The following is a 12,770-nucleotide window of genomic DNA, read 5'->3' on the forward strand; positions in this document are numbered from 1 at the left end:
AGAGCATCCAGGTGGGATGAACTCATCATCAATTCTATGGGTGGGCTCTGATTGGCATAAGCCAAACAACATGTCCTATTCCTTTGGCCACAATGATTGGTAGGGCTAAGGTTAGTGCTTCAGGCATGAACCAATCAGTGCCTCAGGCATGAACCAATCAGTGCCTGGCATTCAAATCACCACCCCGACTGGTTTAGGCTCAAATAGGAAGTAGAGATGGTGAGAAGTGAGGCTCCGTCTCCTCCTGGTTGGGAAAGAGGAAGCCCATAATCCCAATAGCTGCCAGTAACTATCAGGAGGAGCGTGGAACGTGAGAGCAGTGTGGGTAAGTGGAGTCAGCGTTGTCACCAAACCGTGCCTAATTTCTGCCTCTCTTCTGGACTCTTCAGTTATGTGAGTCATACTCTTTATTGTATTTCTGTAAGTCATTTTGGAGTTTGTTATACTTTCACCCCAAACCATGTTATCTGATTACAAATAATTTCTTGTGATTTATGCATATACATCATAAATATTGAAGTAGGTTTTTAAGAAAACAAACTCACAAGAAACTTAAAAAAAAAAATCTGAATTATCCAGAGGGCTTCAAATATCCAGAGAACATTTGCAAACAAATTGGGATCCCTGACGTATGTGCAATAAAGGTAATAATAATAATATAAATAATAAAGGAAAATAAAATACCCATAGCCCAGGTGATTTGTTTGCTTCACATGTGAGGACAATCAAGATTGCGAGTTAGTAGTTTGGGGCCAGATGTAACAGATGCTCACTTAATTGGCCCACAGCATGCTGGTTTCAGATTGTCCTGTACAGTTGTCTTGGATTTTGTTGCTAAAAACACTCCTGTTTTTGCCAAACAATACTGTTTTGGAGGTTTGCCACCACAAACAGAGAGCTTGCTGTGATGAAGATTTGTTCTTTTTGTGGGACCACAGAATACCATTAGATTATAATAATGTGAGAGGGAAGATATCGGCCTGTCTGTGTTCAGTTTATCACACACTACTCACTAGATTTAAAAGCATAGTTTTATTCTCAATAGCTAGCAACCAAGAGTGAAGATAATAGTGATGTGATTGGGCTTTTAAAATGCACGGGAAGTTGCATTCTATCAGAGTCTGTACGCGTCCAAGGACATTCCTTCCACAGCCAATTTAATGTTCCGTGGGATCTTAGCCTATGCAGAACAGAAGGCCAAAACTAATTGAGAATCGTTGGGATGTAGCACAACAAAGCTCAGCTTATAGCCAGCTGGGGAGACAGAGCCTGTCAAGGAGTTAGCTCTCTAACGGAGCCATCCCATTATGTTTTCAGCTTCATTATCTGCTTTGTTGGCTCAAACCTGGCAGCTTTCCGCTCTGTTCCTAGAACAAAATATTAAGAAAATAGAGGTCACTTTGGGAGGCCAAGGCGGGCAGATCACCTGAGGTCAGAAGTTCGAGACCAGCCTGACCAACATGGTGAAACTTCGTCTCTACTAAAAATACAAAATGATAATAATTAGCTGGTCATGGTGGCAAGCGTCTATAGTCTGAGCCGAGATTGTGCCACTGCACTCCAGCCTGGGTAACAGAGCGAGACTCTGTCAAAAAAAACTAAAAAGAAGTTGGTCTGACAGTGGTAAAAATAAATAAAAAACAGAAGTGGATAGAAGTTTTTTTTCATTTTTATTTCTTTTAACATTAACTACTGTATCTGACATTTGGGATGGGGATAGACATAAATCATAAATTTATTCCCTTAGGAATAAAATACATCTGGAACTCTATTAAAACTAATGAGGATGAAACGTCGAGTGTGAGTATAAAAACATCGTAGGCAAGCACAGCCCAAACTCTGACAGACTGTGCTCCCAAAGTCAGCTTTTATGGGTTGTATGGAACTTGGAGCACATCTTCTGATGCACACAAGCATGATGGTCAAAAACTCAGCCTGCTTGTTCAGAATGGCTTGAATAGCAAAACGGTAAAGCCCAAAGCCCAAACACAGTGTGTCAAGGTTGCTTCTAGGGGAAGTGGTTCGGACTTCACACTTGGCTTGCTGTTTGTCCCGGCTGCACTGAGCTTGGGCGTTCCTTGGCAGTTCCCCAGGAGCTTACTTAGAGCAGTGTGGGGGAGGCTGTTGATGAGTGGAAACAGACAAGGACTCAGGTGTGGAGGGAACTAGCACTGACGGGGATGTGAGTGTGAGCCAGTCAGGGCACAAGAAAGTTTGTGGCTCCTAACGGCATAAGCTGTAAGGTCTCTGCTTGTGATTCATCTCCCTTTTAAAAATTCTTACCTTCAAGGGCAAAATCAGAGAGGCAGACCTTGCCTCAGGTCACTTCGTTGGTAAAGGAAATGATGGGATATGTATTCAACTCAAAGAATTGTGGGTGATGTCCAGTGAATATAAGCCCGGACTCTTGACACAGTGAGCTTCAGAATTCTGATTCTGGGGACTACCACAGAGTTTTGTGTAGTAGAATAATCCCACTTCTTATCAAAACATGAGCAGAATGTTTTATTTTTTATAAATCTTAAGTTCCTTTTTTTTTTTTTTCTTTTTTGAGACAGAGTCTAGCTCTGTCTCTCAGGCTGGAGTGCAGTGGCGCTATCTCAGCTCACTGCAGCCATCACCTCCCAGATTCAAGTGATTCTCCTGCCTCAGCCTCCTGAGTAGCTGGGATTATAGTCATGCACCTGGCTAATTTTTGTATTTTTAGAAGAGATGGGGTTTCCCCATGTTGGCCAGGCTGGTCTCGAACTCCTGACCTCAGGTGATCTGCCCGCCTCGGCCTTCCAAAGTACTGGGATTACAGGCATCAGCCACCGTGCCCAGCCCCTAAATTCGATTTCTATTTTAGGAAGTACACCTTAATTTTTTACTGAAAATCATAAGTACACTTCTTCTGTATATAATTTGTGTATGTCAGCAAAACACATTTAGAATGAAATCAATTATATAAACATTTTTTTCTTGAGAGAGTACCTACCTTTTGATCAGCTCTTCAAAATGTTAATAACCCTGGAAAAACCAAGATTCACTGTTGTACAAAGACAGAGTAGTAATTAATTATGGGTGCAGTTATAGTTAGAGAGTGATGGATGGTTTTTCAGAAGAGCTAGAGATTTTTCAGCAGCATCCATAATGATGACTTTGGGACATATTCATTTGAAAGCACTAAAGTCTCAATTTGTTTTAAGATGACAAAAGCAAAATTTAAATATGATGCTTGTGAGGTTTTAATTGCATGATCTTGCAGTTTATTAAGGGGAATGGTTATAAATACACAATTATATTACAGGTATTTAAAGGTATGTGAACATATAAGTTATCAGATAGTAATTCCTGATTATTATTATTTTGAGATGGAGTCTTACTCTCTCACCCAGGCTGGAGTACAGTGGTGTCATCTCAACTCACCACAACCTCTGCCTCCCAGGTTCAAGTCATTCTCCTGCCTCACCCTCCTGAGTAGCTGGGATTACAGGTGCGCACCACCACTTCCAGCTAATTTTTTGATTTTTAGTAGAGACGGAGTTTTGCCATGTTGGCCAGGCTGGTCTTGAACTGCTGACCTCAAGTGATCCACCTGCCTTGGCCTCCCAAAGTGCTGGGATTACAGGCATGAGCCACCATGCCCGGCCCTGATTATTAAATGATTATTTCTTTCTATGACACTATGTCCAGGTTGTTGTTAATGAAAAAGTATGGTGTGTGAGCTCTTTGGGACTGGGAGCTCTACCTTCCCTGTTCTTTCAATTTCCCTAAAGACCTACTGTCTTGGTCTCCATTTTTTTAATATCCTCCATAATCTATTCCACAGCCAGGTAGGATAAGTACTTGTTCTGGGTTTGGTTCTCTTGCTTGCTTTCTGTCTTCTTCCTGCCTCCACATAATCAATATCTTAGTGATTCTCTTCAGGTGTTTTTCCCTTTGTCAATATCCTCTGCTACTCCTCTAAATTCTCCTCTAATTTTTTTTTCTGATATTCTGTTGTAATCTTTGCTCACTTAACCAGCTTTCTCTTGTCAAAGGCCTCCTTAAATTCCCCCACGCTCCAATGTCTTTGCTTGACAAGGAAGATCAAGAACATGAGCATTCAACAAGCATTCCCTCAACACACTGGTTTGTGGCAGGCAATATGCTGGGTGCTGGGGATGAGATGCACAGTCTCTACCCTCCAGGAGTTGAAATCCAGGCAGGTTAAACAGTCTGGCAAGATCTCCCAGGACCTTCTGTCACTTACCAAGGAAGGAAACGGGCTGTTGAAAATGAATAGTTTGGGTGCCACCCATTCTGCCATTTTATCCCGTGATGTCCCTAACCTTTGTGTGGGTGCTAAATAAGCCATTTCTCAGTCTCGTGTTACAGAAGAAAAGCAAAACTACACAGATGGTGACCATTGTAAAAATAAATTCATTTTTAAAAGTCAGTCATCCTGAGAATAGTCCAATTTCCCCCACCATCTCCAAAAAAGCCTGATTCCTTGCCAACCACTTGAGGATGCATTAATACTTTTATTTCATTTTTCACTTTATTTTTTAGAGTTTTAACTTTCATATTTAGTTCAGGGGTACAGGCGCAGGTTGGTTACATAGGTAACCTTGTGTCATGGGGGTTTGTTGTACAGATTATTTCACCACCCAGGCATTAAGCCTAGTACGCGTTAGGTTTTTTTTTTATCCTCTTCCTCCCACCCTCCAAAAGGCCCCACGTGTGTTCCCTTCTGTGTCCACGTGTTCTCATCATTTAGTTCCCACTTATAAGTGAGAACTCGTTGTATTTGTTCCTCTGTTCCTGCTTTAGTTAGCTAAGGATAACAGCCCTGCAAAAGACACGATCTTGTTCCTTTTTATGGCTACATGGTATTCCATGGTGTCTATGTACCTCATTTTCTTTATCCTGTCTATCATTGATGAGTATTTAAGTGGATTCCATGTCTTTGCTATTATAAATAGCACTGCAATGAACATATGCATGCATGTGTCTTTATAATAGAATGATTTCGGTTCCTTTGGGTATATACCCAGTAATGGGATATGCATCAATACTTTGAGGAAGATTGCTTTGGACTGTAATCCATCAGTCAGTGAACAAATGTTTACTGAGCACAGGTTGTTAGGTTCCAGGCACTGAGGACACAGAAGAGCCCAGGACAGAACCTGTGCCCTGAAGAATTTGGGATGTACTGTGGAGACAGCATATGAGGGATCTAATCCATCACTACCTGCCTCATTTCTCTCAGGCCTGGTCTAATTTCCTTCAAGTCAGATAAGTCCTATAAATAGCTGGTTTGTTTTGCTCAGCAGAACCAAACTTGAACTCCTGATTTCAAAGCCCTTGGGGGTATGGTGAGGCCCCTTCAAGTGGCTCCCTCAGTTGCCGAACAATGACCTGTCTGCGGTTGCTGCTGATTTCACTGACTGTGTGGGATCACTTTTCAATAGAGAGACGGCTGTAACCTTAACCACACTGCATTGAGTCACAACAATATATTTTTTTTGCCAAATTCTCCAACCAGAGGGGCTGTCTCCCACTCGTGTGTACTCCTGTGAAACTCATAAAAGTGGATGTGATTCATCATATTGCTAAGGCTTTTTCCAGAAATATCTTCATTCGATTTCTGTGAAAACAAATGAAGCAAGTTTTCTCCTTCAAAAGCATGGGATACAGGCTTCAAAGCACTTAAAGGTAAACATGCCATCAGAATGAGGTTTTAACCATGTGAGATTCCGTACTTCCCTTCACCCTATACAATCTACACTTTGCTCCAATGCTTTGAGACCTCACACATGTTCCTCTATTCTCATTCAAGCCCCTAGACTAACATACTCTGGATATGACAAAGGCTTTCTATAAATGACACTGTTGGTCTTTCTTGTTTTTACCAACACAAGGAATGAATACCATTCTGGCCAGATTGGTAGTCCTATAGATTGGGGGTCTGTCTGCACTCAGTTCTTTTAGCCATCCCTCTGGAGCCCTGTTGCTGAGTCCCTGTGCCTTTAATGGTATTCTGGGCTGATGAGGGCATCCACTCAGTGCCAAGACTGATTGTTTGGTCAACAGATGTCTGGGCCACCGAGATATCCTCACAGGGAGTCCTTTGGTCCCAAAACTTTGTGATGTTGTAGCTCCGGATAGCAGATAGATTGCTAGGTGTAGTTACCCTGCCTTGAAATAAGAAGGCAGTCATGGGAAGTGGAGAGTGCAGAGGAGAGGATGGAGAGTGTGTTAGGCAATTTTTACATTGCTATAAAGAAATACCTGAGGCTGGGTAATTGACAAAGTAGGTTTATTTGGGTCATGGTTCTGCAGGGTGTACAGGAAGCATGGTGTTGGCATCTGCCTCTGGTAAGGGCCTCAGGAAGCTTCCTATCATGGCGGAAGGTGACAGCGAGTAGGCACATCACGTGGTGAGAATGGGAGCAAGAGAAAGAGAAGGAGAAAGCCTAAGACTCTTCTAAACAAGCAGATCTCAGGTGAATTGGGCAAGAACTCACTTACCACCAAGAGGGGATGGTGCCAAACCATTCATGAGGGATTTGGCCCCATGATCCAATCACCTCCCAGCAGGCCCCACCTCCAACACGGGGAATAATATTTCAGCGTGTGATTTGGAGGGCATAAACATCTAAACCGTAACAGGGAGAGAAAGTGGCCCTAGGTATCAACCAAGGAGGCCCCAGCCCAGGTACTTGGCCTGCGTCATGGCACTGCACCCACTGACCACTGGGTCTATTTAAAACATTGAATGTGATCCAAAGAGACTTTTGGTGACCTTGCATCTGTCATGACATTTCAGCATGCTGCCATCTAGTGGATGTGTCTGTGGCTTGACTGACTAGTTAGAGGAATTTGGACCCTTGGATCATCTTCCTCTTGATCACATTGAGCACTTAGCACTGGGAACTTTGAAATGAAATGTGATCTCCTTACTGGAAATTGTAGCAAAAGAAGGAAGTGGAGACAATAATGGACTATATATGATCCAGTCTTCCACCCAAGCTCCCTAGGAGGATATTTTCATGGGTGGGGTGTAGGTGGCTGGCACATGATGTTAACAATCCCCTTGTGCTTGGCTTGATTGCTGCTGGAATATCAGTTTTTCCTTGCTTTCCCTATGAGGAAATCTGCTAAAGAAGTTGAATCTCTTCAACATGTTCCCTGCAGTGGGTACCATTCTCAAAGGACTCTACTTTCTCATGGCAACTGCTTCACCTCCTTCTGTCCCTCCACTCCCACTGTGATCAGAGCAGAACCTCACTTTCACTGGTAGCTCTTCTTGTTCAGTTAGAAAGTCTTTATGAGCCAGTGGCCTGCTTATTAAAATCCAGTCAGAAGAGTAGTGATCCAAATGCTATTAATCCCACCTCATTTAACTTAGTGAATTAAATACTTAGGAATACAGGGTGTATCTGGCTAGGTCAAGGTGACCAGAACAAGGTTATCTATGATCGATTATATATTTTAAAATATTATCAATATCTAAGCTTAAACATATTCACTGTGACTCAATTCTCTTCCAACAGAAATATTAATAATCCAAATAATATTCTTTGGGAAAGAACCTGAGCACAGACTAAAATTTGTCCTTCTCTCCCCTTGTACCTCCTAAAGTGAAATAATCTCAAACAGAAGTGGAAGTCATTGCCCATTAGTCCTATGGCAAATGTACATTTATCTCCCACTAATCTCTGTGTCACAACTGCCACCGAGTCTGTGAAGCTGGTCTTCTGCTTCCACAGATTTCCTAAGTCTAAAACACTTCCACAGATGACCTGGCTTCAGCTTCATGGACCACATAATATCAGAAATCAGCCCTCATTTTGCCTCCCAATTTGGGAAAGCATTGTTCCACAGTGGAGGCTTACTTACATCCTTGGCTGTGCCTCAAAATCGCTTGAGTTTTAAAAATGTAAAAGGACTCTCCAAGGAAACAACAGATGCTATCTTCAAGGTCCTTACACCCCAAGCATTCTACTCATGCTCATCCAAGACTCAATTATGTGCCATAATTTGACACCCGAATATTCTGATTCTTTAGACTTAGGACGAGGTCAATTGTCTGTAGTCGTAACTCCAATGATTTGTTGTCAGAACAAACAGCCGACTGTTCTAGAACTTCCAAGTCTAGTTCCAAATGTTCGCTGCCTGTTGTATACACACCATTAGCCATATGGAATGGATCAATTCATACTCAAATGGTAACTCCAGAATAGCACCTCTTACTAAAAAATAGACAAATGCTCAATGTATTCCCAACAGAATTCAGTTGTGGTGACTCACCACAGTTCGCTGGCCAGAACACTCCCTTTGGAATCCATCACTCTTCCACTTCTACTGGTCCTCCGCCACCCCTGGCACCACTGTTACCCCAACAGCTGGTCAGTATTAAGCTGTCGTCATATACATATAAGGAATTCAATAACTAGTGCTGGGGACTCGGGGGAGATTTGTGAGTCTTGGCTTGATTCCAGATGCAATGCACATTTTGCCCTAGCCAGCTGCTGGGAGACCACAACTTCTGACTCTCCAAGGAAACAACAGATGCTATCTTCAAGGTCCTTACACCCCAAGCATTCTACTCATGCTCATCCAAGACTCAGGACTCCCTTCTCTACCTTGAACCCTTATGTATGTGTTAGAAGAGGTTCTGGGAACACAGTGACATTAAAATCAACCACTGGGCCAAAGAGCTAGGTGAAGAAACCCTTCTTCCACTTCAGAAATGTTCTGGGGCACATTAGGGCCTGCCCTGCATGAACCTGGGGGAAGCTAAATCCCTCTCTGGTTGGTGGGAGGTGGTGTCTCAATTCAGAAAGCCCCTTGTGTAATTCATCCTACTAAAACCCAAGGGTGCAATTACCTTTAATAAAAGCTACTCACTGCAGCCATTTTCTCTGACTTGGAAAACGTTCCCAGACTCTGTGCCCACACCCTGGTTTCCTTGGCTTCCAGATGGTGGCCTCCCTCGCACCTGTATTCTCTCTCTCTGTCCCCAATCCTAGCCTGGGATTGCATTTCTGATCAGCCATCCTATAGGGTTCTGATCTAAAGATGCTGCTTCCTGGGTCTCCAGTGGTCAAGCGACTTTTTCCCCTAACATCCTTTCCAGCTTCCTGGCATAGAACATCATGGCTCAGGCCTCATATGCAAACTCCAATTTTTTGAGTAGGTGAAGGGGCTAGCCCCAAGGACTCAGTAAGAAAAATTAATACCCCTTCCTGAATGTTTGGAAGGAGCTGCAGAAGAACACTTAATCCCAGTGGGAGTCTTCCCCTCAATTCCCCAAGCTGTGACTACCAGTCCTGAGCTCTTTCCTTATTGCTGCATCATTTTAATTTATGACTTTTCATCTTCTTTCATCTGACCAGATTGTTAGATCTCTGATGGCAACAATGCACTCCCTAAACTTCGTTTCTTCATAGTATCTGCCGTAACCTTTTACTTCAAATAGGGGATCAAATAAATATCAATACATATAGATGCTATGAAATATGCAAACATCACTAGTGCCCTCTCTACACAAAGGTAGAGGTAAATGTGATGGGTTCAGGGGTTTCTGTGATTTTAGGTAAGATGTGCTGGTTGGGTAATCAGGCTTCTAGAGGGAGTCAATGACAGGGCGGGACTGCTCAGCCCTCACAGGAGGGGGAGTGTATTAGTCTGTTTTCATGCTGCTGATAAAGACATACCTGAGACTGGGTAATTTATAGAGAAAAACAGGTTTAATGGACTCACAGTTCCACGTGGCTAGGAGGTCTCACAATCATGGCAGAAGGCGAAACACACATCTTACATGGTAGAAAGCAAGAGAGAGAATGAGAACCAAGTGAAAGGGGTTTCCCCTTATAAAACCATCAGGTATCATGAGACTTATTCACTACCATGAGAACAATATGGGGAGAACTGCCCCTGTGGTTCCATTATCTCCCACCAGGTCCCTCCCATCACATGTGGGAATTATGGGAGCTATGATTCAAGATGAAACTTGAGTGGGGACAGCAAAAGGATATCAGGGAGAGCATCTGACAAATGCAATGGACAGATGTCTTGAGAATGCTTGAGTTCATATCCCAAATGAGAACCATATGCAATTTCCTATAGATTTTTCCAGATCTCCCCCTCAAAGCAATAAGGGGTATCTGCTGGATGGCTGTAACCATGTTCAGTTCTTCCTCATTCATCAACCTGTGAGGGCATTCACTGGAGTGGGCTCAGACTCTTGCGTGGAATCTTCTTTCTCCAGGCCTGAGCTTTGTTCTGCACCAGCTGTGCTGTGACATCTTTTATTTTCCCCCTTCAAAGTCCACATGACTAAGCACAGAAAGGAACTGGTCTTTTCTGATGTAATTGTTTTTAGCACAGCCTGTAAGTCATGAATCTTTACCTGTTGATTTTCAAGAAAAAAATTTTTTTCCCAATGTGTTATGCAAAATGCTGGCTATATTCTCTTCAAATAAAGTTGCATTTCTCTGTGTTTCTCTACCTAGATGAACTTCTACTTGGATTCTCTTTGCAAGCTTTATTCTCTGTGGGCAAGAAGGATCTCTTTGCCCAGTGAACATACTGTGTGCAGTTGTTTTACATAGCTCTTGTGGGTGCAACTGCTGCTTGCTTGCAGTCTGAGTTGAAAATGGATCTTCCTCTATGCTTCTGTGATACTCCCTGTGGCCGGGAATGAAACAGTTTGAAGTATTCTCGCCATCCACTCACTGTGGGCTATGTGGCAGGCCTGTAGGAGGTGTGGTTAACAGGAGGATGAAGAGGAGGAGAGTTGCTGGTGCTGTTCGTAATTAGAGGCTAAGGTTGTTTGATGAGGAGGATAAAGAGTACATAAGAAATGTCTTTACAACCCATAATCAATTCGATGTGATCAAAACAATAAATATAATGTAATCACTGCAGAGCCAGTAATAGTTTGTGAAGACAGAGTAGCAGGTGTAAGAGGACGTAGGAGGGGGTAGAGGGCAGGAAAGTCAATGAGGAATTCACTGGGGCAGCTGGGTCTTATGGCGGCATAATGTAACAAAGGAAATACCTGGGAATGAAAGGAATGAGAGGAAAGGTTAAGTACCTGGAACCTCAAAAGGATCCTTTATTTTTTTGAGATAAGGTCTCACTCTGTCACCCAGGCTTGAGTGCAGTGTTGTGATCATGGCTTACTACAGCCTCAACCTCCTGGGCTCAAGCAATCCTCCCACCTTAGCCTCCGAGTGGCGGTGACTACAAGGGTGTGACACCATGTGCCACTATTTTTTTTTTTTTTTTTTTTTAAGTAGAGATGTGGTCCTGCTATCTGGCCCAGGCTGGTCTCAAACTTATGGGCTCAAGCGATCCTCCTGATTTGACCTCCCATAGTGCTAGGCTTTCAGGCATGAGCCACCACGCCTGGGTGACCCTCAAAAGAACCTTGACACCACTGCCAACACTCAGAAACTCTGAGAAGTTGGAAGCTGGCTCTGAGTTAATGAGCTGAGTTTGTGAGTCTTTTTGACAAGAGGTCAACTGCTATGCTCATGGACTCGTGCGTTGCTCCGTCTTGGGTTCTTGAGTTTGGCCTTAGCCCCAGCCCATCCCTGTGGGTACAGGTTTTATGGACTGATCGATCCATGTGACTGCTTATTTTCCGCCATACTTTCTACCAGCAGTTCATGGAGAACTCTGCTTGCTGCCAGCCTGTATGTATCTTCAAGGACTTGTGTGACTTACTTTCTTCTGTAGTGCTATTATCAGAAGACTATATTTTCTTTAAGTGATTTTTCCATATCAGGCAGCTCTATAAAAATGATAACAGTGGGTGGAAAATAAATTTTACACGAATTCTTAAAAAATATCCTACCTGGTGGCATTCTTTTTCATTTGCATTTGGAGGGGACTGAAGGCTGGGTTAGCAAGTGAGAAAAAGGGACAACTTAGGAGATGCATTTTTGGCAATAGAAGAGGAGGCTTTTCTGGTGTGTGGCTTGGGGGTTCGTTGTTTTGTTTTGTTTTTCTTTCTTTCTTTTCTTAGAGACAGAGTCTCATTCTGTTACCCAGGCTGGAGTGCAGAGGTGCCATCCCTGCTCACTGCAATCTCTGCCTTCTGGGTTCAAGCAATTCACCTGCTACAGCCTCCCAAGTAGCTGGGATTATAGGCATGCACCACCATGCCCTGCTAACTTTTATATTTTTAGTAGAGACAAGGTTTCACCATGTTGGATGGGCTGGTCTCAAACTGACCTCAAGTGATCTGCCTGCCTTGGCCTCTCAAAGTGCTGGGATTACAGGCGTGAGCCACTGTGCCCCCACCCCGCCTTGTTTTGTTTTGTTTTGGAAAGCAATAAAGCCCAAAGCTCAATTTGTTTTTGATTAGCTGCAGTTGCTGAAAAGAAACTCTTTGTCTCCAGCAAAGACAGAGAGGAGGAGTTTATGTAGCAGTAACGTGATCACGGATATTTGATGTGGCCTGCATAATAAGCCAACAGTGAGAAGCAAAGACAGTTCTCTAGAGGAGACCAAGGCCATAACAGGTAAATGAACACTGTGCTAGATTCAGAAGATGGGATTTCAGGCTGGGTGTGGTGGCTCATGTCACTAATCCCAGTACTTTGGGAGGACGAGGTAGGTGAAGTACTTGAGCCCAGGAGTTTGAGAGCAGCCTGAGCAACATGGCAAAATTCCATCTCTACAAAAAATAAAAAAATTAGCAGAGCGTGGTGGTGTCTGCCTCTGGCCCCAGCTACTCAGGAGGCTGAGGCAGGAGGATCACCTTAGCCCCATACTGCAGTGGGCTGTGA

The 12,770-nt window shown here is 43.4% G+C and overlaps 1 long non-coding RNA gene across 1 annotated transcript in view; it reads left to right on the forward strand.

The window, feature by feature from the left end:
* The first annotated feature begins 228 nt into the window (after positions 1-228).
* The window catches only part of LOC141407652 (uncharacterized), a 109,623-nt gene continuing 97,081 nt past the window's right edge, over positions 229-12,770 (forward strand). The window contains exon 1 of the long non-coding RNA XR_012417504.1: positions 229-325. This is a non-coding gene — a long non-coding RNA (uncharacterized lncRNA). The remainder of the gene's footprint in view (positions 326-12,770) is intronic.

This window comes from Macaca fascicularis, chromosome 9 (assembly GCF_037993035.2).
Source record: "Macaca fascicularis isolate 582-1 chromosome 9, T2T-MFA8v1.1".
Lineage (NCBI taxonomy): Eukaryota > Metazoa > Chordata > Mammalia > Primates > Cercopithecidae > Macaca > Macaca fascicularis.